The sequence below is a fragment of the Eschrichtius robustus genome, chromosome 12 (genome assembly GCF_028021215.1).
Source record: "Eschrichtius robustus isolate mEscRob2 chromosome 12, mEscRob2.pri, whole genome shotgun sequence".
Classification (NCBI taxonomy): Eukaryota; Metazoa; Chordata; class Mammalia; order Artiodactyla; family Eschrichtiidae; genus Eschrichtius; species Eschrichtius robustus.
Window position 1 is genome coordinate 95704160 of NC_090835.1, and position 21006 is coordinate 95725165.

At 40.8% G+C, this 21006-nt stretch overlaps 1 protein-coding gene across 3 annotated transcripts in view; it reads left to right on the forward strand.

Annotated features, from left to right (window-relative positions):
* Positions 1 to 21006, forward strand: part of ATXN1 (ataxin 1) — a 389613-nt gene that overhangs the window by 81772 nt on the left and 286835 nt on the right. For all 3 annotated transcript variants that reach the window (XM_068559472.1, XM_068559471.1, XM_068559473.1), the window contains exon 3: positions 14940 to 15061. The gene's annotated coding sequence lies outside the window, so the exon portion shown is untranslated. The remainder of the gene's footprint in view (positions 1 to 14939; positions 15062 to 21006) is intronic.

Genomic DNA, 21006 nt, shown 5'->3' on the forward strand with positions numbered 1-21006 from the left:
ATTTTGAAATTGATGTGGAAAGTCTGAGCGGAGTTAACGAACTACATAAGACAGGATCTTTTAACATCTTGGTTTAAGTCATTTTCTTAGAGAGAACTTGTTGAGGAAATTCTCTATTTCTCTAGTGGACTGATATTCTTTTTCTGAGATGGTGGCTATTTCCTGGGGTCTGATTCCCAAACATCTGTTCTGTCATCAGAGTCAAGCTAAGTCAGTCATCTGCATATTTGATTTACACTGTGTTAAACCTTGTGATTGAAAGGATTTTTATTAATCGTGCCGAGGTAATAAATTGCAGAGAGCTTTAGAGAGTTCTTTTTAACAGTGAAATAGCAAGCATTGGCCTTTATAGCGGCGGAATGGATTGTGAGCTCATTGGCAGGCTTGGGTTGTGGGTCATTGTGGACCAGCCATGTTTCCGTGGCCTTTGGCCGGGAGTAAGTGTAGTGGGGCCATTAAAAGAGGCCTGTGGTTGAGTTTTGACTTAGCGCTGCTTTACAGTGCCAAACAGACTGAATTCATGGGAAACTTTAGTTTGAATGAGACTAGCTGCCATGTAAGTGAAATATATGCACATGATGGAGGCTTCCCCTTGGATGGGAGAAACTGATGGAGAGGAGGAGAGAGCACAGAGCACCAGCTAAACTGACATATGCCTTAGACCAGTGGGTATCAGCCTGGGACCATTTTCAGCCCCCAGGGGACACTTGGCAGGGTCTGGAGACATGTTTGATTGTCATAACTGGGAGGGGGGGTAGTTTCTGCTGGCGTCTAGTGGATAGAGGCCCGGGCTGCTGCTGAGTGTCCTACAATGCATAGAACAGTGCCCACAACAAAAGAATTCTCTGGCCCTAAATGTCAGTAGTGCTGGAGTTGAGAAACCCTGACTTAGAGCCTCTCCTTTTTGTAATTTCCAAGGTGATAAGCCAGGCTGTCTTGGTGGAAGGTGAGCAGGTAGGCTGCAGGTCTGAGTGGGAAGAGCAGGATAAGGAGAGAGATGGTAAGAGAAGTGGCAGTGTTGTTGGAAACTCTTTGGGCCATATCTCATTTGTCTGCAAATGAACGTTTGGGATTCTGTCTTTTTACCTGTTTGGGAAGGCTGAAAAGGATGTGGGCCACTGTACTGTGGCCTTTGTGTTAGAGGTAATCCGAGTGTTTATTTCCTTTTCTTCAAAGAACCTGTATGAGTTTTCTAGGGCTGCTGTAACAAATGACCACAAACTTGGGGACTTAAAACAACACAGATTTATTATCTCCTAGTTCTATAGGTCAGGCATCCAACCCAGGTCTCACGAGGCTGAAATCAAGGTGTCAGCAGGGCTCCAGGGAGAATCCACATCCTTGCCTTTTCTAGTTCCTAGAGGCGCTTGTGGGCCCTCCCTCCCTTCTCAAAGCCAGCAACAGTGCTTCTCCCTGTCCCTTTCCCCTGCAGTCACCTCTCCCTTGACTCACTTCTGCCAGCCTTTTCTACTCTTAAGGACCCTTTGGTTACATTGGGCCCCCCTGTATAATCCAGGAGACCCTCCTCGTCTCAAGGTTCTTAATTGAATCACTTCCGTGAAATCCCTTTTTCCGTGGAAGGTAACATTCACAGGTTGTAGGGATTAGGATGGGGACATCTTTGGGGGTGGGGGGTGCATTATTCTGCCTACACAGAACCCAAAGCATCTACCAGTGCCACTTTTGCTGACTCGAGCTAGACATTGAGAAAGAAGGTTTATAAAAATGGTTTGAAATAATCCTCTTTTCAGGGGTATAATTTCAGTGTTTTAGAAGCAATTTTTCTTTCATTTGGTGTGGTGTGACTACACTCCACTGGAAGGCATTTGGAGAATGTTGAAAGTAATTATTTAAAGTGGCAAAGATACATTCCAATAGAAGAGAAACCAAGAGGGAAACAGGCAGCGGAGGAAACTCCAGACAAAGGGTTTGAAAACTTGAATGTGCAGCTAATACTCACTTGGGGGTAAGGGGCGGACTTGTTGAAAATTCAGATTCCTGGGCCCTAAGAGCCTGGCTAAGTGGGTTAGGGGTGGGGCCCCGGGGACTGTATTTTTAATGTGCACTCTCCTGTGATACATTTAACATAAAAGGTTCTTGGATCACACTTTGAGAAACGAAATGTAAATAACTATTTTAAAACAAATATATATCTTAATAATTTAGTGTAAAATGAAACTATTGCATAGTACTGATATTGAAAGAATAAATAAGTATGTTAAGTATATGAAATTCTTGACATTCTTGTCATTTCAGTTACATTTGTGGGAATGAGATTTGTTTCTGGCATATTCGAATCCTTATTGTATCAAGCCATATTTATATTCAAAGTATATAATGATTTTGACCCTTGATTGTTCTTGTTAAGACTGTCATCTTCTCTGTGTGATTAATTGTTGTGTTGATATAAGTATGATTTTGGCTTACTAATGTTCGAGAACTAATGACTCGGGAATTCACTGGCTCCATCCTATATGTAAGAGTTGTATATCTATCCTATATATACTAGTTTGCATCTGCTCATCCCAAACTCCCAATCCTCCCCTCCCCCACCCCACCCCCTTGGCAACCACAGTCTGTTCTCTATGCCTGTGAGTCTGTTTCTGTTTTGTAGATATGTTCATTTGTGTTATATATTAGACTCCACATATAAGTGATATCATATGGTATTTGTCTTTCTCTTTCTGACTTGCTTTGCTTAGCGTGATAATCTCTAGGTCCATGCATGTTGCTGCAAATGGCATTATTTTGTTCTTTTTTATGGATGAGTAATATTCCATTGTATATATATATCACATCTTTAGCCATTCATCTGTTGATGGACATTTAGGTTGTTTCCATGTCTTGGCTATTGTAAAATAGTGCTGCTATAAGTATAGGAGTGCATGTAACATTTATGAAATTCTTAACAGAATAGTTGCTCAATAAATGCTAACTCTAGCAACAAATTGATTAGAAGCTTTTTCTAGGACTTTCCATTTTAGGAGAAGAAACTTAAGAGTTCAGAATTCCTATCCATTCAGTCCTTAAGGCCCACCTTTGCTATGGCGTCTTCCCTGATACCTCTCCTACATAAAGTGATTTCCTTTCTGAAGTTCCATGGCTCTCCTCTTATTCTCTCACTTTATTGCAAAGAGGTTGTGCCATCTGTGTACATACTTCTCTTCCCAGACGGAGACTAATCTTCCCAAGGGCATGATCCATCGTATCAAATACTTTATACTCCAGACAAGCACCTGGCAGAATTTCTTTCCAAAGCACATATTTAATGCATATGTTGGTGAATTGACTACGATTTAGACAATCTATGGCATCACCTTACAATTTGTCGGGTATTGTCTCTCACTTGTTTAGAAATTGAAAACGTGGCGATGACTTCTGTAAAATCAAATTTGAGAATAGTATTTGCTAAGCTTTGTATGTGAATGATGTCACAATCTCAGAAATTAGCTAGAGTAAGTCTATTTTAATGAAGATGGTTTGTTATCTAGATGACATATTCCACATGTAACATCCAAATGAACTGTAGCATTGAGCCGTTGGCATGTGATTTTGGTGAGCAGCAGCAGTTATTATACATCACTTGGTAAAATTCATATTCATATCTTGTCAGTTTACAGTGAGCCAGAGATTGAAAATAACATTTGTTTCTGTTTTAGTAACTGCTTTAAAAAATATCTCAAATCACTTTATTTTCTTTAGTTTGACTGCTAGTAGTGTTTTTAATATGTGGCCTTTCAAGAAGTAATGAAATGCATCAATGCAACTTGGCAATGCATAACAGGACATCCTTCTAGGATTATTTTTAATGATTAAAAGTCAAGTTGAATTTTTTTTTAAAGACCCAAAATACAGATGAGCCAAGTAAACCCAGAAAGAAATATGTGAATGAAATGTTGGTTCTTGGCCCTTTGCATATTCTCCACATCTATTTTCTCCAGATCCCTTCTTTCTTGCCCATTCACAACAAAAGGGGAAGGGTGATGGGAATCTCAGAGTATGTTCTATTGATGTATTTTTTTGCATTCCCCTTTCTCTTCACTGATAGTTTGAAGAGTACTGTAGTTGTCCATGGTTTGAGGGGGTACAGCCATTAGATCTGTGTTTTCTAGAGGCAGCTTTTGTGGCAGTCTGGAAAGTTGACTGGAGGACCATGAGAGCAGTTGGAAATCTTGGTGGGCGGGCAGGAGGGGTGGGTGAGAGCAGAGGAAGCAATGCTGGAGGGACAGAAGGGGAAGGAAGGATTCAAGTAGTGTAACCAGGAAGTAGAATGGTTAGAATTTGGTACAGCTCACTTGAGGAATAAGGGGGAAGGCAGAGGTACGGATGCTGGTTGTTCCTAGTTTGGGCAACTCAGTGATGTCGGGGTACTAGGAATAGGCTTAATGGATCCATAAAAGTGATGGGCCCCCAGACTCTCTCCTGTCACCCAACGTTGCTTGCCTGCTTTTCTTGATGACCCTTTAGCTTACCTCTTCTTGGCTGGGGACCATGGCTAATGGCATCTTCAGCTTCCCTTGGGTGGTCTGGGGTATTGGGTGCTTAGAAGTGAGAACAGGTGGATGTGGGCACCACTGATGTAAATGTGGAGGTGAAAGAGCAGTATTAATCTAGAGCTGTCCTAGTGTCTAGTATGAAAGGCAGGACAAAAATGTTTGCCAAACTAAGAATACTCACTTCAGATTTCAGTGGAAGAAGTTTGGTATTTACCAGGTATGAACGTTAGCCCTTCACTAAGTAATGCCTGATTCAGAGAACTTTCTTTTGTGGTACAGCACACTGAAGGGGTTCTACCAAGATAGAAAAAAGAGAACAGTGCTTCCTAAACTATAATCACTTAAATGTTGCCATAAGTAAATATTTTAAATATACGAAAATGGCAACATCAGGAAATATGACTAAGAAGTCAAGATGTGACACACCCTTTTGCCCGCACCTTTGTAGCTGCTGAAAATTTCCACCAAGAATGATATATGCAAAGAAGGTTAAGGTCAGGCTGTGAAGTTTCAGAGGGAGGCCAACATTTTCATGGCCTTTAATTTTACAAAATTAAAATCTACTGATGGAGCTTACAAATGGGAATCCAGTATTTAAGTTAGGTAATCTGTCATCGTAATTAGATAAGAGCAGTTACGGTGGCTTTCCTTTCTTAACTTCTGTACAGAAGTTTGGCATGGCAACAAAACAAAACAAAACAAAACAGGTCTGCTCCTAACCACGTTGCTTGCAAATACATAAGCCTTGAACTTATTTGGTTTGTCTGAGAGAAAGAGGAGTTTGGGAGGAGAATGAAATATCTCATGAGTTGGACATAGTTTTGAAGGACTTTTGTTCTTATCACTTGATATTAGATTGTGTCATTTTATACAAAGTTATGTAGCATAATTTTAAAGAGTACAATGCCAAGAGAGTGAGCTGGATTCTTCTGTATCGTGTAGTCTTTGATCCACAGACTTTTTAATATTAAAATGAATATTTTAATATTCATTAAAAAGCTCCATGGCAGTTTGTGGCACTCATATTGAAAACAGAGATATACAGCACACTTCAGTGAGGCATGGGACTACCAGGTAGGGTGTCATTAAGAATGGCTGAGCATTTAGAAAGCACAAGACACAATCAGTGGTTTTCTAGGTTGTACCCCAAATCCATCCTTTTTAATTTTTAAAAATTTTTTTTTTTTGCCAAGGGTTAGTATATACTGTCTTACTTTCTTCTAAAATCAATTCACATTAGGATGGAATGTCACAGATAAACTGGCATGGAGCTTCTCAGTGAATGCCATTGATTGTATTGTACTGTAGACTATTATTCTCTTCCAACATATCTAAAACTTCTGGTTGAATGACACTGCTAATTTGTTTAATTGTGGGACTGAAGAGAAGTATGTTTAAAAATAAAATTGACATAAAAATACATCCTTATGTTCTTCAGTGTTCATCCAAGTGAAGAAAAACAGGAGCAAACATAATATTTTGTGTTCAGCGATGTGGGAAGTGTTGTAGGAGATTCTCCAGAAGGTCTCGAGAACACTCACTCACCAGCTCCCATTAGTCGTTAAAGATGAGACTCACACAGATGAAGCCATGTCACCCACAGTCAGCGAGTGCACAGGAGACCCGTATTGATGGGGGTCCCTGCCAGAGGCACTTTGAGGAAAGGAAGAGCTGGGCTAGTTCTGGGAGGAGAGATGTCTTGAGCTGGGCCTTGGAAAATGATTCAGACTAACCTAGGAAGGTATTCGGTATGTTCTGAATGATTCTGGGTTAGCAGAAGAAAGGCCATTGATGTGAGAGAAATAATGGGCAGAGACGTATAGTGACCCGAGGGAACTAAGGGTTTAGAAAGCATTTGAAAAGGATAATCCTACCTCCCTTGCCTTACTTGGCTGCCTTAGAGATGACAGGCATTTCATTGCCCGTGTTTAATAAATGTGCTTTCAGAGGAATGGAGAGGGAATATGAGCTGAGTGTATCTTGGGTTTTGTTTACAGAACGTCATTAGCAGTGCTCCATCCTCATGACCTTTTAAGCATCAAAAGATTGGGCTTGACATCATCTTGCATATGTGGCTTTTGAGTGAGACTTCATTTTCCATGGATGATCGTTCTGCTTTGGGAGGCAGAAGAATCTTGCTGCTTTGTACATTTATCGGGGTGGGCTCTGAGCCGATTCATCGAGCACCTGTTCACTTTGCAACAGGAAGCGGATGAGAGTGATGCATGATTTGGGGGATAACTGCCAGAGGAAGACTCTGGATTACTGAAGTTCGGTAAACGGTTAATTGGAAATGAAGCAGCATAGTGAGGGCTTAAGAGAGACAGACCCTTTGGTGTCAGACAGATAGAAGTTGAAGTCCTGAATCTGTCACTTAGTTGTTTAGCCCTTCGAATACATTATTTAGCCCCATTCAACTTCATTTCTTCGTTTATTAAAAATAGGAAAGTGTCAGCCATCTAGGACGGTTGTAAGGCTTAAAGAGATAATTTGAAAGCTAAACACTGAAATATTAGCTACTATTATTATTACATGTGTACATTGACACCCAAAGATAACCAGTGTTGTACAGTAGTTCTTTTTAGTTGTTAAAGAGATAACGGTTCATCACTACATAGTTATTTACTTCATTAACTGATTTCATGAAACAGGCCTTTCTGAATCCCTTTCAGGGTACTTTAAAAAGTTCATTGTCTTCAGTTAAGACAAATCCTTCCTAGATTATTAAGGCCTAGGTTGGAAGAAAGTGTTTGCCAAAGAAGTCTAAAATGTACACCTTTCACAGATTCCTACCTGGGAGAATCCAAGTAACCAAATCTTTTCTTCACTGCCGATCCTGTCCTACGTATCCCTTCATGGTTTCTGTCATGGCCGTGGCCAGCCTGGGTTAATAGGCCTTGTTGAGGCTCACAGAAGCCAAGGGCGGGAAGGAAACGAAGTTCTGTGCTTTTCTGCTGGGAGGGATCTGCAGAGCTTAGATGGTCACCTTAGTCAGCAGTTCTCACTTTGAGAACCTCCAAGACCTTTTTGGGTGGGCAAGAGGGAGGACACCTACAAGGTCAAAACTATTTTTATAGTAGTACTGGGTATTCACTTCTGTTCTCTCACAAGTGTATGGTGGGGCTTTTCAGACACTGCGTGTTGTGTGACGATGTTGTATAATGAACATGGTTCGAAAATCTGCGTTAAGTCAGTTGTCACTTCCAGTGACCAGTGTTTGATGTTACAAAATCATGCATGGGAGGAGATCCATCCAGAATGCAAGTCAAACCAATGAATTTTAATAGAACAGAGCACAGAGAGTTCATTGATAAGTTTCCGATTCCGCTTTGCTACCACCCTTTAAGAAACTAGCCCTTGTCGAGTTTTGGTGTAGCATGAAAGAAGAATTTCCACCATTAGCTGAAAATGAAGCCCAGCTTTTCTCCCTGTGCTGCAGCCAAACAACATATCGCAGCAAATTGAATTCAGAGGCACATTTGAGAATTTAACTGTTTTCTGTTAAGTCAGACATTAAAGAGATGTGCAGAAACGTAAATCAGTGCCACTCTTCTCATTAACTTTTTGTTCTGGAAAAAATATGGTTATTTTGCTATTTTATGTAACATGCAGATGGGTATATTGTTACTTAAGCTGAATGAATTAATACATATTTTCAAATTCAGTTTTCATTTCTAATATAACTATCATTAAATGTAATCTATGTAATTGAAAGGGCTTTGGGGTCCTCAGTGCATTTTAGGAGTGTAAAGGGGACTTTGGGACTAAAAACTTAGAGAACCACTGGCCTAGTGTATTGTTCACCAGGGTGTATACTGGTCAGTGCATGTCTACGGATTGCTTATTTCTTCTGGAAAAAGGTATTCTGTGTTCAAATGTATTTTGAGCCAAGCTGCATGCTTTCTCCCCTCTTAGAGATTTACCATACATATTAATACACCAAAGTCCCTCAAAGGTGTTTCCCAAATTTATTCCAACCTTTTTTTCTCCTTTTTATTTTTAGGGTAACATAATGCTCCACAATGGCATCTATCAGCCCATTAAACCACACTGGCTAATATATGATATATGTTACCTTCTCCCCATTTTTCAAAAATAAAAAGCAATTTTTATCAGGTACTTTCCTTGAAATTCATACTTTATTTAGAGGAAGGCCCATGGAAATTTACCGCCTCATGTGATTGCCTCTCTTTTCCTCTCTTTTTAAAAAGAAAACTACTCATACTTTGTTGTATTGTACTATTTTGCTTATAATCTTTGAAGCTGTTTTTAACTTCTGTTTCCAAACTCATATGTTTTAAAACTCTATTTTAAACATTTTTCTGTGTTAATTAGGACACATCTGTTCCTTGTGTCCTAAGACAAAGTACTCTCATCCGCACACAAATTGTCCAAATTGCACGTTAAGTCCCAGCAGCCTAGCTGTGGAGCTATTACTACTGCTTGGTATTTTTAAATGGCAAAGGATACCTTTGGTGATGCACCACATGCCTTTATAAAACACAGTCAGTTTTTGTAACAGAAAGATTTGTAAATGGCAGTGGGTTTTGTATTTTTTTTTTATGACTCTTCCTTTCCAGTTCTTTGGCTTCCATTGGTTTTGGGCACAATCCTAACAGTTAAAACAAAAGAAAAATATTCCACAGTGTGGTTGGGGAACATGTTGCTGGCTGCTACTTGATGGGCGTTTCCCTCCTAAAATATAAGAATGATGGATTAACCAGCAACAGCCCTTTCCGACGACAGTGCCATTCTAAATTTGCATTGAAGCAGACGTGCAGAGATCATTTCTTTCTCTTTCTGTATTTCACATGTCTGTGTCAGGGAAAGAATGGAAAAGTCTTAATTTGTTATAATAATCAAAGGGACAACAGCCTTTGTATTTTATACAGTTCAAGAGCTTTTGTTTTTTTATATTCCGGTCTTGCCAGTTCCTACTTAAAAACTTAATATTGTTGGCATCCTTGGTGACTTTCTGTTGTGAACTGAAAATTGATTTTCCCTTATTATTTAAAAAATTCAAGCAGAATTTACTGTGACTGTCTTATTCAGTATCTTGTTTGTTTCCCTACCACTTAGTAGTTTGCGGGAGAACTCTTTACACGTGCAAAAGAACCACGTTCAGTCTATGGGAATATATTAGAGCGTTAGCAAACTGTGCTGGAAATGCTTTGATAATTAAATCAGCCAGGTTAACCAGACTGAAATTAACCAGACTGAGGTTACTCTTCACGCAGCAAGAGGCTGCTTTTCCGTCTTCTTTGACAGTTGAGTATGGATTGTAGTGTATTTGGGATATCAAAAATTGAAGAATTGTAAAACTATGGGGCAGCTTAAGAAATGTGGTAAAAATGCATATGGGCCATTGATTGTATGAACTATGTTGTGTTAGCACTTTTTGCAGTAGAAAGTCAAATATCAGGTATGCACATTCAAAGTAGGAGAATAGGTTATTCTAGAAGGGTCTTTTTAAAAAAATTTTTTTATACATCTTTATTGGAGTATAATTGCTTTACAATGGCGTGTTAGTTTCTGCTTTATAACAAAGTGAATCAGCTATACATATACATATATCCCCATATCCCCTCCCTCTTGCGTCTCCCTCCCACCCACCCTATCCCACCCCTCTAGGTGGTCACAAAGCACCGAGCTGATCTCCCTGTGCTATGCGGCTGCTTCCCATTAGCTATCTGTTGTACTCTAGACGGGTCTTGACATGCGGTCATTAAGAGCTGAAGCTCTGGAGTCAGATGATCTGAGTTTGTTTCTTACCTCCATCCCATACGTGTGGTGTTGGGCAAGTGATGTAACTTCTCTGTGACTCAGTTTCTCCAACTGTAAAAAGTCATCTAAAATTTCTAGACAGTGCCTTGCACATCATAACTGTATTAGTTATCTATTGCTATGTAACAAATTACCCTAAAACTTGGTGACTTAAAACAGCAAATACTTACGATCTCACCTTTCCATGAGTAAGAATCAGGGCACCTCTTAGATGGGCATCTCTGGCTCAAGGCCTTTCGTGCAGTTATGGTCAAGCCGTTAGCCCAGGCTACAGTCTCATCTGAAGGGTGGGGCGGGGTGTGTGCACTTGGGATCTGCTTCCAAGTTCACTTACACAGATGGCAGCAGGCCACGTGGGCCCCTGCGCAGGATGGCCTCACAGTCTGGCAGTTGTCTTCCCCCAGAGTGAGTGATCCAGGAGAGAATGCGAGACGTCACGATGGAAGCCACAGTCTTTTTGGAGCATTGCATCTTGGAAATGATGTTCCATTACCGCTGCCCCACTCTGTTTGCTAGAAGCACTCAATCCAGTCTATACTCATGGGGAGACGATTATACAAGGGCATGAATATCAAGAGGTAGGATCACAGGGAACCATCTTGGGGGCTGCCTATAACAGTAACTCATGCTTTCACTTGTATCTTCTATCCACATGTTGGTGAATTCCAGTGTATCCATCCACGGGTCTACCTGATACCTCACGAGGATGTCTAATAGGCATCTTAAGCTTAATATGGAAAAATGGGCCTCCCCAACACCTGCTTTTCCCAGTTTTTTCCATCTTGGTGAATGGCAGCTCCATTCTTAGAGATGATTGGGTCAAAAATTTGGAAAGATCCTTTACTCTTTTCTTTTTCTTATACCATGTGTCAACTTGACCTTCAAAATAAATCCAGAATCTCACCAGTTCTCATAACCTCCTCCCCCAGTATCACCACGTTGGTCCATGTATTGTCTCACCTGAATTTTTGCAGTAGCCTAAGTGGGCTCTGTTTTCAACCTTGTCCCATTATAATCTATTCTTCACACAACAGACAGAAAGATAGATCCCTTAAAACATAAGGCAGGGCTTCCCTGGTGGCGCAGTGGTTGAGAATCTGCCTGCCAATGCAGGGGACACGGGTTCAAGCCCTGGTCTGGGAAGATCCCACATGCCGCGGAGCAACTAGGCCCGTGAGCCACAATTACTGAGCCTGCGCGTCTGGAGCCTGTGCTCCGCAACAAGAGAGGCCGCGATGATGAGAGGCCCGCGCACCGCGATGAAGAGTGGCCCCCACTCGCCGCAACTAGAGAAAGCCCTCGCACAGAAACGAAGACCCAACACAGCCATAAATAAATAAATAAATAAATATACAAACCCAAAGTTTAAAAAAACAAAACAAACAAACAAACAAAATAAGGCAGATCATTATCTTGCTCATTCAGGATTCTCTAGTGTCTTCCCATTTTACTTAAAGTAGAAAGCCAAAGTCTTTACAATGGCCTACAAGGCCTTTTGTGGTTATAACATTATTTTTTTGTATCTTATTGTATAAAATGATATAAATATGTATAATAAATGCTGTATAAATGTATGTCTGTGTAAACACATATTAATATGTTTAATTTATCTAGAATTTATTTTCTGAACGGTGTAGGGGAGGGATCTGACTCTTTCCAGATGGAAAGCTAACTTGCCCAGCACTATTTATGGATTAGAACACTAATTCCCCACTGAGGGGTTATTCCACCATGAACCCATTACTCTCTTTCTATGCAATCTGTGTCTAATTGTTGGATTTTAGGATAAAAATGAGTTTTAATAAATCATGTAAGATAAAATTGTGTTTGTAGAGATTTTATTTGATATGGTATACTCAGTTGCATATAAAACCAACTTGAATTATCACTGAGAATTCATTATGGAGAATACTTACTTATGTCCCTTTATTTGATAGATAAGGAACTAATTCTACTTAGGAGATTGTGACTTAAATTTAAAAATCCACTTAGCTGCAAAACTAAGATTAAAAAAAAAAATCTCACGGCTTTTAGACCACAGCTTTTGATTTACATTGATATACTGTACTTTGCTGCTGCTTCTGCTTATAACTGTTCAGAAAATTATCACAAAAATACTTATCAAATTTTAAAATCCTGTAAGGATATATCATCTGGAGTGAAATCCTTGTTTACGTAGCCAACTTTCAGTGTTCCGGCATATCGATGAATGCTGTAGGCCTCTGGCATTCTCGTCTCCTTTCTGGACTTTTGGTCTTATCTCTGTTTGTAACTTCAGCTGGCAAACAAGAATGTGCAGGCAAAGGAGATTAAACTCAAGCCAGTTTGTTTGGTGGGCGATTAGCAGCACTGCTGAAAAGTTTGCTGAAGGAGGGAAATATACTGCAGTTCTTGCTTAAAAGGAGGTGTGTAGAATTTTCAGTGGTTTTCTTTTGATAAAAATTGTTTCATGCCTGTTGCACTATGTGTAATTGAGGGTCAGCTATAAATCACAAAATGAATCACTTTCACATTCTTCACATCTACAGAGGTAAGAATGGAGAATCTTGTCACTTAGATGAGTCTTTTTTGTTTTCTCCTCTGCAAATTGTCTAAGCCTTACTCCTCTGGACACCTGTCTTTGGCAGCCAGTAAAGGGCCCTGAGCTAATAATAGAGGCATTCTGCTTCTGCCAGATCAATTGGCTCTACTTGGTGACCAGAATATAGTCCAGAAATAAATTTCTTTCTTTAGGGCAAGAATAAAACAGAAAAAGAGAGAAAGAGTACCAATGAGAAAGTATTGTGCTTTTGGTAAACTTTTCAAACCAACACGTAACATTACATTCCGTGACATTATGCCCGTTAAGAGTCGGTGGGCATGAGTGATTAAACCCAGAGTCTAGTCAGGGCACAGATTAACTCGCTCTGCGATTTTAAGAGGTTCCTCACCCTCTCTGGGCCAGCAGCTTTATTTGCAGAAGAATCTTGGACTAGATGACAAAGACATTTCCAATTCTAAAATACCAGGACATAAAGCTGGAAACAAATAAGAGAATTGCAGCAGTTTATTTTTAGTAAAAGAAGATTGATACCAGCCAGTAACTCTCAGTGGGCTGGCTTAAATCCTTCTCTCTCCAAATTCTGTTTTTACCAAAATGGTAAGCTAACGACAGTTTGCCGTGCTTTGAACTTCCTGGCTCAGTGTTGATTTGTATCAATATGTTACTGTTACACATTTGAGTGGGAGCTGAGTTACATTTCATGAAAACTGCTCAGAAAACTAATAAAATCGTTAGAACCTCACTTTCGGTGGGTATTGATAGCATCAAGAAAATAAAAAAGCCTTTGCCATTTTCAGGCAGTCGCTCTTCCAGCTAGACTGAAAATATAACGGCCTTACACTCAACTCACTTGTTTAAACATTAACCAAGAGCGGCTTTCTTCTCCTCAAAATCTCTAAGTGCCTACGTGAATTTAACCAGTAATACACAACCCCCCCCCCCAAAAAAAGTCCTTTTAAAAAACGTTGTGTATTCTGTAAAGTAATAGCTTCAGAAGGCTTTCAAGGAATTGATTATTCACACAGCAACCTAGTGAGGCACAGAAAGTATATCCTCTCTCTTACAATTGGGTCATTTGATGATGAGCTCTTTGGCGATTGCCTCGGGACCTTTGGAGATTCATAGAGGGTTTACAGTTACAAGTAGGATGCAGTCACCATAGTTAGAGAACTGGGTGACAGCCTTCCAATGGGCTTTCCGAATAGATGCGGAAGAGCTCAGAAAAGGCTCAAAGAGGATGCAAACGTCTTTTGAAGACCGTTTCCAGGCTCTCAAATGGCCATTGTCAAAGAACAAACAGTGGGGTGGATTTGACTAAGCATCAGAAGAGGCTAGAACAACACCCTGTGACAAGTGAGCCTTGGAAGCTCACAGGGCAGAAGAGAACTTTTCAGAGCGACCTTGTCACACACAGTTCTAATGTGTGGGCTTTATCAGCTGCTCTGAGTGGGGGTAAAGAGGCATGCATATTTTACCCATTCATTTCATATTCAGTGTGTAAAGTAAATGCCACTTTCCAGCTTGGGTGGAGAAGGTATTTATCAAGATATGTCAAGAGTCAGAATGAAAACCCATCAATTACCTATTTGTAGTGCAAAATGGAAAATGTCCTGTCTCTCACACTTTGCCTTTTCTGTTCAATCCTAGTAGCCTTCATTTAAAAATATTACTGTTAGCTCATTCAGTCTGAGTCTTTCATGGGCAGAATTAGATGAATTTTAATTTGAAACATAACTTTCTCCACTTTCTGCCCTCGAGAACTGCACATCAGTATCTCTGTTTTAACGTAATGAATCCTTCTTTATTTACTTATTTCATTTAGTAAACTTGAAACTTTGCAAGCACATTACCAGTGGTAGATGTCATAAAATGCAGCGCCTATCGAACAGGCGCTTTGTTCTTTTTTCTTCCTCCCTCCCTCCCCATCACCAGTATTTTAGGGCTCCATATGGAGATCAATTGTGCGATAGCTTCATTCTGCTAATTAACATGCTTGTTTGAGGTTATAAAATATACATCTGAGAAAGGCCAGGGATTTCCCCCTGAATATCAACGAATTGCTTGAAGTGGCATTTATTTTTCATTCTGACTTGGTGTTGTGTTTTGTTTTACTGCAGCATTCTGGAGCAAAATGAAAGAGTTTATTTTGAGGCCTCCAAAGTAGTGCTGCTACACACCATGAACAAGAAAGAGAAGACCTCAGCCTGCACGAACGGTCTTGAAATGCGAATGGTCTTGGGTAAGTCATCCGAAGGACTTGGCATTCATTAGCTGTAAATTTCATCCATCATCATTAATTTGGTGTCCCAGGCCATCTTATTCAAGTTCACGGTTGTTTCTCTACAACCCAAGCAACAGGATGTTGAGGAAATGTTGATCCAGTGCTGCAGAGCCAAGAGAGCAATGACATTGACTTAGTGTGTTCCTTTCTGAAATTTGCAGAATAGCAGGATTTGAGCAGAATGCATTTGTAGTTAGGAAAGACCAAAAAGACCAAAAAAAAAAAAAAACCCAAACAACTAAACACACAAACAACAAACTTTATCTTCCATATATTCCATTTCAGTGGAGAGCATAAGGGATTAATCATACAAGAGATAGTAGATTCAGTCTAGTGGCATGTTTGTTATCCTGTAAGTGAAGTATTGGGATGAGCAAGGTGAGAGGCGTGGGGAGTTTCCAGATCCTGTTCAACAGGGTCTGTTGAGAACCTTTTAACTAAACATGGTACCCTGAATGACAGTCTTGGTACCCTAAATGACAGTCTTGGGGATGGAATGCAAATGCTCCAAACTATAAATAAATAGGAAATAAATTCCAAACTCTACAGCAAAATAATGTGGACTTCCAAGGAAGTTTCATCAGTCTAGTTCAATGTATTTCTTGGAAACAAGATACCTCAGATGGAAGCCCAGTTCTGCTCACATATCCTGGTGACCTTGGACAACGTATCCACCCTCTTGAAATGAGTCACCTGTAAAAACACCACTACCTTGATGATGTCCGAGGTTGCTTGCAAATTTAAAATTCCACAGCTCACTCTAGTGAAGTTAATTAAATAATACTACCCTTTGATTGTTGGTCATCGGAATTTATTGTGTGCCCTTGGCAAGTCATCGTTCGCAGGGGGCTCCCTGGACCAGCCAGTTTGAAGAAAAGGTGGCAGGCACCTGGGGTCCTCCTTCCTTCTGGCACTGATCTTGTGAGTCAGCCCTTTGGTCAAGCAGGCCTTGCAGTATCTGGTTCATAATTTATTCCCTTGCAGCATTACAGAAAACATGGCGCAGTGTTCTATGAATATAATATTCGAATAAACGAGATAGGTTTCTTTTGAATTATGGTCTTCTGTTTTTCTGTTGGGGATCTCACTTCTTGTTTCTCTGTGCTTGCAGTCACTGTGTTATGGGTTATCTGCCAGTCCTTTAACCCTGTGGAGCCCCAAACTTTGTTTTACGTTGAACGGAATTTATTATTTCCCTTTCTCACTAAATGTCCCTTTTCTGAAGCAGAGCTGCAAATGACACTTTAAATGATGCTCAGATGTCACTCTTGTTAGCGGCTGGCTGTCTGCCTCAGAGCAGTGCATTATTTGGGTTTCATAACAGCATTTTTTTTCTCTTAACAAATGTTAAATTACGAAGTGCAGGAAACCACATGAATGCGGCAGGATGAAAATGCAAACAGTGTTATCTGGAGATGCCAGTTTTATGATTCTCCTGGTGACAGTCTCTTCCCTGCAGTCAACATAGGAAGCCTCCCTACCTGTTTGGTGACAGCGTTGTAGCTTCTGTCTCCATCTGCCTTCTTGCCTTGTCCTGCTGAATTGGGAGTTTGGGTTAAGACGACTGCATGGGACTGTCTCTTTCTATCCAAGTCCTGCCTGACCACCAAGCCCAGCTCACGTTCACAGAGTCTGCCCTGAATGCTCAGGACTTACTGACTGGCCTCTCCTTATGAGCTCCTGTAACATTTAGAGCCTGCATCTTAAAAAAAAAACAAAAAACAAAACAAACAAAAAAACCAAACTCTATGGCTGTGCATTGCTTTGTGAGTTGCAGGCTTGAGGGCAGGAGTCAGATCATAGCCTAGTGCTTCTCAAAGGTGGTCTAAGCCCCAGCACCTCCCCCATCAGAATCACCTGGACGTGTGTATTAAAGCTGCAGATTTAGCAACCCCAGGCTCGATGAGTCAGAATTTCTGGGGATGCTGAGCCCAAGAAACGCACTACAGATAGCTCTTGCGCACTGAGGTTTGTGAGCAAGTGTCTCAGGCTACTTCTTCATCCTCCTCTTTGCCTCGTTGCCCGCAGCAGAGGGTCCAGATCTGAGCACATAGTAGGTGCCCAGGAAATGTTTGCTTGTTGATCTATGCAGCATCAAACCATGATAGTTGTAATATCTCTTCAATCTCCTGACCTTTTCGGATATGAAGTCAGCATATTCTCTGAACCCTGAGAAACCCCTTTTTGTCTAAATGTGTGAAGCGTTCCTCTAGGTCAGAGGCTCCTTTGGAAACCTTTTTATGTCTCTATCTCTGTCACCAGTTGACTCTTGACTGTCCCTGGTAATGGCAGTAACCCTAAGGCTAGTAGAGCAGGAATATCAGCTGTGGGAGCTGGGCTTGATGGAGCCCACAGGACGGGCGAAGGCCCTGAGGATGGGCGCGGTGCTGTGCTAACCTAGATGCTCTATCCTGGGCTCCCAAAGCCACACCTGCTGCCCTTGGCAGTTCGTTTTGAATAGTGTTTCTTTCAGCTGTTAGGGCTAGCAGGTTGTCAGTTTGGGTGGCAGGAGAGCGGTCCCATTGCTGGAAGGGATAAAGTTAAGCTGCAGTGGACACACATCAAAGCACCCACAGTGGCGGCAGCGGATTCAGGATTTGAATCTAATGTTCACAGGTAGCCATGGTGACACTTGGCTGCCTCCTTCCCTCCTCCACTTGCTTGAGCAAGGGCTTGCCTGGGCTTGGATGATCCAGAAGAGATGTACAGGGTGGTGTTTGCTTCTGGTGCAACTCCTGAAGGGCCTTGCTGGAGGATCCCGAACTGGTAGAACGTCTGACAGTTCGAGTTGGAAACCAAACAGAAGAACTCACAGCCAGCCTACGAGGGAACAAGTAGGGGAATCAGGAAATTTATTAGCTGCTAGGATAACCACTACCAAATGCATTAAACCCTTTTTTTGCAGCTTGTTTTGACTCTTGCTTTGCCACAGTTTTTCTTAGCAAAGTTGTACCAAAGCTGAATAAAGTGTGTGTTCCCAGGTACATTCAAGCACAGTGACGGGAAAGCATCTTCTTCTCGGTCTCTGTCTAATCTCGACTACGGGAGTTGTGGTTAGCAGAAAGGTATACCAGAGTGGATTGGGATTGGGCTTTTTCTCAGATTCTCAGCTAAGGGAGGAAGAAAAAAACATGGGTTTCCAAAGCAACGTTAAGGGCAAAAGAGGCATTTTAATATGTGCTTCGTGGAGAGCTGACTAGATTTTCATCTGCTTGGCTTCTTCCAGATATAAGTTGTTGATGTAAGTATCTTCGAGCCCTTGTTAAAGGCTTTCAGGTGAAGGGATAACTAGGGAGAAGAAAATTAAAGGCATGAGAAAGCACGTGATTTTCGCAAAATACCAGATGCTGGCATTGCTGTTTGGGAGGTCTTTATTTCCTTTTAAGTAGCCATCCGTGGTTGGAAAAGAGAAAAACTGTTTTTAAAAGAGCATTTGTCTAGTTAGAAACGATGTCACTTGTGTTGTTTACCGTGAGGCAGCCTTGAGAATTGCGGGGTTTCCAAATGGCCACCTGAATCATGGGGCCCTGCTTTTGGAAGGCAGATAGAAGAAAAGAGCCAGCCTAGTACCCTCCTTGAATGCCATCGTCGGAAAGCTCTTTAACTGCTTTCTAGCTCAGAGGAGTTAGGTACCCTTCACGTCCCTGAGCTGCTGTTCCGTAAAGCAGTACCAAGCATGCCTTCTGTGAAATGTGTTATAACTCACTCTTCTCCTGATACCATCACGGGCTAATAATTACATCAGTCCTTCAGAGCAGCTGTGTGGTTTGGTATAACTGTGAGTGAAACCACACCGGTTCAGGAAATGCAGTGAATTGTCTTCTAATAGACATCATCAAAGCCGATGTTGATTGACTTGGAAGGTACCCTTCCTTGGTGAGAATTTGAGAGCTTCGAAGGGAGGTGTTTGCACTGCCTCAAAAGAAAGTAGAATTAAACGGCCATATTTACACACTGTCAGAGTGAAAACGGAAACTCGCCCGCGTTCATTCCTGCACACGCTCTCCCTGAAGGCGTCATCCCCTCGTGGCATCATTACCAGCTCTGCTCGAATGACTCACGTTGCTCTCCCTTCCTCCTCAGAGTTTAAGGTCATTGGCTTCCAACTTCCTCCCCGACGGCTCCAATTTGAATATTCCAAAGGTGTCTTCAACTTGAGTCTAAACCTGTACTTGTCACTCTCCTGTCTCCCTTTATGGATTCTTTGTTTAGAGAAACAGGATCACCAACCAGCTAGTCACTGATGCTGGTCACCTCCTCCTCTCCCTGTACGTCATCCCTTGACCACATACTCCGGTTTTGCCTCTTAAATCTGTTACAGTCTACCCCTTCTCCCCGTCTCCTCGCCCTTGTTCTCTTTCAGGCTGTTGGCATCATTTGCCTGGACCACTGCAGCCACTTCCAAAAGAGTATTCTTGTCTTAAATCTTTCCTTTCTGTGTTCCATTCATCCTACTATTTTAAGAATTACCTTCTTAAAGAAAGGATCTGATTGAATTATTCCTGAAAAACCCTGACAGTATGCGGAAGTATGGAAGAGTGTTTCTAATACACTATTAAGTGTAAAATTCATAATTCAAAATTGTCTAGACACATTGGTTACAAAGTAATGGTGAAAATGGGTGCCTGTCACCAAAGACTAGGAGTAAATAAAGCAAAAATGAAGATGTTTACAGTATGAGGGCAATTGGTACTTCTTTTTTTAAAAATGATACTCTTGGTGTTTTCCGGAGTAATGAATGAATATGATGAAATGAAAGGAAACATTTAAAGGATTTTGTTAGCTTTTCCTTCCCTTTAAGATAAAATGTGAATTTCGTTGCATAACATTCGCGACCTCCTAGGAACTCATTATCAGCTTAGCGTTTAAATCTCATCTGCCATCCCTCCCGTCTCTCCACACAACGCTTCCTTCAGTTCTGAACATACTATGTATTTTAATAATCATGCCTTTCTTCATGTTGATTCTTCTGCATGAAATTCTGTTTCTCTACCCAGTGGACTCCTCATTCATTGATGCCTAATGGAAATGTCCCCTCTTCCTCTACATGTGCTAGAAGTCTTTGTTTCTGTACTGTCTCTGTGGATGGCTCATGAGGGTGGAGATTGGTTTATTTTAAACCTTGTATTCCAAGTCTTAAGCTCATTCCTGCATATAGTATAGCTTAATACATATTTATGGAAGGTGAACAGAAAGGAAAGACTTCATTTATAGACATACAAGCAATCCTTCAGGTGAGATGTAGTATTTTTCAGATAAGCTCGGTGCTAATTAGCTTGTTGTAAAAATTATAAAAAGTACATGTTTTTGGTTAAATAATTTTTACAAAAGTCATTGAATTCAGCATCAGACCATTTTCGCTAAACTGCTAGGGTGGATCTTTGGTGTTTGAAAATTCTAACATCAGGGAAGATCACGTCAGCTTCTCAGTAGCCATATTTGTGAAGTTACTAGAAATTGCTTTTTTTAACTGTTTTATGTCATGAAAAATATCGGCCAAATCAGAAATCCAAAGAAATAACACATCCAGTGCTGGCAACATCATATGAATATGTGGTATTTTTTTCCTAAGGGACTTTAAAAAGCCAAGACTGGATAACAGGAAGGGATTGATGTAACATTTTCAATTCCGAAAGTCTATTCTACTCTAGAAATACACTTGTTACTATTTTTTCATTTCTAAGAATTCTGTTTGGTTAAAATATCAAAGGAGAAAAAAATATCTTGGCTTAAATAAAATGAAAAGTCAACTTCAAAATTAATTTGGCATCCCTGAAAGTTCCTTTTCAAAGGGTGGAGTAGGATGGTTTTTTAGTATCACATGTTAAAAATGCCACTAAAAATCATCATTCGCACTTGTTTGCAAGGAATTCAGAATGGGATTTGATGGGGATGAATGTATG